This window comes from Penaeus vannamei, chromosome 33, assembly GCF_042767895.1.
Source record: "Penaeus vannamei isolate JL-2024 chromosome 33, ASM4276789v1, whole genome shotgun sequence".
In the NCBI taxonomy this organism is placed as follows: domain Eukaryota; kingdom Metazoa; phylum Arthropoda; class Malacostraca; order Decapoda; family Penaeidae; genus Penaeus; species Penaeus vannamei.
The window spans coordinates 28,210,011-28,215,010 of NC_091581.1; positions in this window are offsets into that span (position 1 = coordinate 28,210,011).

The window sequence follows — 5,000 nt, forward strand, 5'->3', positions numbered from 1 at the left end:
AGGGTGCAGAGAACGGCTGGGGGAGGGAGGGAGGGGGGGGTGCAGAGAACGGATGGGGGAGAGGGAGGGGGGAGGGTGCAGAGAACGGCTGGGGAGAGGAGGGGGGAGGTGCAGAGAACGGATGGGGGAGAGGGAGGGAGGGTGCAGAGAACGGATAGGGGAGAGGGAGGGGGAGGGTGCAGAGAACAGCTGGGGAGAGGGGGGAGGGAGGGGGAGGGTGTAGAGAACGGCTGAGGGAGAGGGAGGGGGGAGGCCAGAGAACGGATGGGGGAGAGGGAGGGGGTGCAGAGAACAGCTTGGGGAGAGGGAGGGAGGGAGGTGGGAGGGTGCAGAGAACGGATGGGGAGAGGGAGGGAGGAGGAGGGTGGAGAGAACGGACGCGGGAGGGAGGGGAGGGTACAGAGAACGGATGGGGAGGGAGGGGAGGGTGCAGAGAACAGCTGGGGAGGAGGGAGGGGAGGGGGAGGGCAGAACGGCTGGGGGAGAGGAGGGGGGTGCAGAGAACAGCTGGGGAGAGGGAGGGAGGGAGGAGGGTGGAATGGATGCGGGAGAGGGAGGGGGGTGCAGAGAACGGCTGAGGGAGAGGGAGGGGAGGGGAGGGTGCAAAGAACAGCCGCGAGGGAGGCCAAGGGGAACACACACACACGGGAACTGCTCCTGTACACGCGCTCGCACCATTGTTGTTACCAATCTAATTAATTTTTGTGGTGGCACCTCTCTCTCTTCCCCTCGCCCCCTCCCCCCCCCCCTCCTCTTTCTCTCCCTCTCCTTCCCTCTCTCTTTCCTTTGCCTCCCCGCTTCTACCTTGCTTTCTCTCATTGCTCTTCGTCTGCCTGTCTTTCTTTTCTCTCTGTCTCTTTCTTTCCCTCTCTCTCTCTCTCTCTCTCTCCATCTCTTCCCTCTCCCCTCTCCTCTCTCCTCTCCCTCCTCCTCTCTCTCTCCCTCTCTCCCTCTCTTTCTTCCTCCCCCTCTCTCTCTCACTCCCCTCCCTCTCTTCTCTCTCTCTCTCTCTCTCTCTTTCTCTCTCTCTCCCTCCCTCCTTCCCTCTCCCTCTCCTCCCTCCCCCTCTCCCTCCCCTTCTCTCACTCTCTCTCTCCCTCTCTCTCTCTCTCTCTCTCTCTCTCTCTCTCTCTCTCTCTCTCTCTCTCTCTCTCTCTCTCTCTCTCCCTCCCTCCCTCCCTCCCTCCCTCCCTCCCTCCCTCCTTCCCTCTCCCTCTCCCTCCCCCCCTCTTTCTCTATCCTCCCCCTCTCTCTTCTCTCTCTCTCTCTCCCTCCCTCCTTCCCTCTCCCTCTCCCTCTCCCCCCCTCTTTCTCCCCCCCCCTCTCTCTCTTCCTCCCTCTCTCTCTCTCCCTCCCTCTCCCTCCCCCCCCTCTCTCTCTCTCTCTCTCCCTCTCTCTCTCTCTCTATCTCTCTCTCTCTATCTCTCTCTCTCTCTCTTTCTTCCTCCCTCCCTCCTCCCTGCCTTTCTCCCTCTCTCTCTCCCATCCCTCCTTCCCCTCCCTCTCCCTCCCCCCTCCTCTCTCTCTCTCTCCATCCCTCCTTCCCTCCCCTCCCCCTCTCCCCCCCCGCAAGTGGCGCGTGTCCATTGTTTCCTAAATCACTCTCTATGAAAAGACCGAGAGTGGGTATTCGCGGGGGGGGGGGGGGGGAGTGTCTTTTATATATATCTGTGAGGTGGAAGAATTCATTCAGTTGTCATCTTGGCGATTTGTTGATGCTGTTCTCTCTCTCTGTCTCCTCCGTGTCGCCTCGTGATCTTGGGTCTTATTTTAATCGTCTTCTTAATCTTATTTGATTTTTTTTTCTTGTTCTTTTTTTAAATTCCTTTTTGTTTCTTTTTTTTTTTCTTTTCTCTGTGTCTCTCTCTGTCTTTTCTTTTTTCTAGTCGCTGTCTCTTTTTTTTCTCTCTCTCTCCATCTCCTTCTCCTTCTCCTCTTCTCTCTCTCTCCCTCTCTCCTCTCTACCCCTCCCTCATCGATCCCCTGCCCCCTCCCAACCCTCCCTCCCCCTCTCCTCCCACTCTTTCCCCTTTATCTCTCTCTCTCTCTCTCTCTCTTTCCCTCTCCCCCCTCTCTCTCTCTCTCCTCTCTCTCTCTCTCTCTCTCTCTCTCTCTCTCTCTCTCTCCTTCTCTTTTACCTCTCTGTGTGTGTGTCTGTCTGTCTGTCTGTCTGTCTCTCTCTCTCTCTCTCTCTCTCTCTCTCTCCCTCTCTCCCTCCCTCTCCCTCCTCCCTCTCCCCTCTCTCCTCTCTCCCTCTCTCCTTCCCTCCTCTCTCCCTCCTTCCCTCCCTCCCCCTCTCTCTCCTCTCTTCCCCTTCCACTCTTTCCCCCTTTCTCTCTCCCTCCCTCCCTCCCTCCCTCTCTCTCTCTCCCCCCCTCTCTCTCTCTCTCTTTTATTATTCCGTTGGAAGTCACCGGTGGATGATGTGTGCACAGCCGAACAAGACTGCACCGTCACCCAACCTTGCCAGAGTACTCATGAATGCACAGAATGTACACTGATGCATCGAGGTGTGAGGAAAGGGAGAGGGAAATGTGAGGGAAGGGTAGGGATAGGAGGAATAGGAGAGGAGGAATGGGAGAGAAGAGAAGGAAGAAGAGGAATAAGAGAGGGGAGGAGGAATAGGAGAGAGGAGAGGGAATAGGAGGAATGGGAGTGAGGAGATGGAAGAGGAGGAATAGGAGAGAGGAGATGGAAGAGGAGGAATAGGAGAGAGGAGAAGGAAGAGGAGGAATAGGAGAGAGGAGATGGAAGAGGAGGAGTAGGAAAGAGAAGGAAAAAGAAAAACGAGAGAGAGCAGAAGGAAGAGGGGGAATAGGAGAGAAGAGATGGAATCAGATCAGATAAAAGGAGGGAAAGGCAAAGAGGCGAAGTAAACCGAAAGGCGAACGTAAGAAATGAATGAAGGAAGAAAAAAAAATAGACTGCAAGAATCGTAATCACGAAAGAAGAGGAATAAAATATAATAAATATGTTTAAGAAAACAATACTTAATAAACCAATAACTTTAACCTGTACAAGAAAACCCTAAAAAAAAAAACATTTCTCTCATATCTTTGCGGGCGGGGGAGTGGCGTGAGAGTTGTATGTTGATGAAATGGAATAACAGGAGAAAACGATAGATAAGAACTATAAGGAAAGAGAATAATTAAATGAAATTTCAATTAGGAAAGAAGGATTGGCACACAAACACACATACATACACAAACACATACACACCCACCCACCTAGACACACACACACACAACCGCCCCTCTCCACAGACACACAACCTCCCCCCCCCCCCACACACACAACCCACCCCCCCCCCCCCCCACACACACACACACGCACACACCGAGGACCCAGAGGAAGACAACCTAAGGAACGCGTATGGCCGGGGACAAGACAGGGACACACACAGCGAAGAAAAATCCTATTGACTGAACGGACGCTGTATACTACGGCAGAAGAAGGAGGGAAGGGAGGGAGTAGAGGGATGGGGAGGAAGGAGAGCAGGGGATGGGGTTGCGAAACGGGGGATGGGGTAGGGAGCGAAGGGAAGGGATAGGGGAGGGAGCGAGGGAAGGGAGGAGGAGTGGGGGGAAGGGGAGGGGCGCTATATACTACGGCAGAAGGGGTTGCGGGGAGTGGGGATGGGGTGAGGGAGGGAGTGGGGGGATGGGGTGAGGAGCTGGAGGGAAGGGGGGAGGGACCGGGGGGAGGGGGAGGGAGGGAGTGGGGGAAGGGAGGGGCTATATACTACGGCAGAAGAAGGAGTTGCAGGGAGTGGGAGGGGAAGGGGAAGTGGGGGGATGGGGTGAGGGAGCGGGGGAAGGGAGGGAGGGGCGCTATATACTACGGCAGAAGAGGACCCACTGTGTTGAAAGGGAGTGGGGGGGTTCGGGGGCTTCTGGAAGGGGTTGCGAGGAGCGGGGGAAGGGGGAGAGGAAGGAGAAGGGAGCGGGGAAGAGGAGGGAACGAGGGGATGGGGGAGGGGAAGGAGGGGGGGAGTGGGAAGGGAGGAAGGGTGGGGAGGAGGGAGGTGAGGGATTGGGGGAAAGTGTACCCAGAAGTGGGTAGGCGTGGGTGTTTTGGGAAAGGGGTAGGGGGTTACAGTGGCTTGTTCAGGGTTTGAAGGGGAAAAGAATAGATTGTGGGAGGGGGAAGGGGTGGGTGACGTGGGTTGGCTTGTGGGTTGGGTTAGAGAGGGTACGAAAAAGTTGGTTGAAAAAGGATTGAAGAGGATAAAAAAAAGGAACTTGAAGGGGGGAGAAGGGAGAATAAGCTGTTGGTACCTGGAGAAGAATGGCAAACAGTACCAAGAATGGAAGTATCACTTGGTATGCAATGGTACTCAGGTCTTCCAGGAGCAGAGAGGTACTGGAAGGTTTTGTGGTAATAAGGTATGTATATGGTAGATGACAATACACTTACAAATAGTAATCTTAGGAGGAATAGCGAATGGTATCACAGAGAATACCATGATAAGGATAAAGGGGCAGGGATGTTACTAAAATGATGCTGGTTTTTAAGATACCAATAAAAAGAACTGAAGATTAATAAAAATGGGACAAATAACGGATGGTACACATACATTATCCTTAATACCATGTTATATTGTGGTTACATACATATATATATAATTTTTGTATTGGTATCATTATCATACGACTAATTTTATCACTATCGTTTTCACTCCATGATGATGAAACAAGAATAGTGATAATTAAATCGTATGAATGAGGCATAAAATCATTATAATTATAGGATAAGGATCACGAATTTTATATCAGTATCCTTTCATAAATTGTAATTTCAGTGTCGATCCTGAATTTGATTTATTGGGAAGTAAAATGCTGTTAATTAGCTATTTGTTATGTTTTTATTACTCTTTCATTACTGCTGCCTCTGTTTCTTTCTTTCTTTCCTTCTCTCCGTCTCTCTCTCTCTCTTTCTTTCTTCCCGTCTTCTTCTCTTCTCTTTCTTCTTCTTCTTCTTCTTCTTCTTCTTCTTCTTCT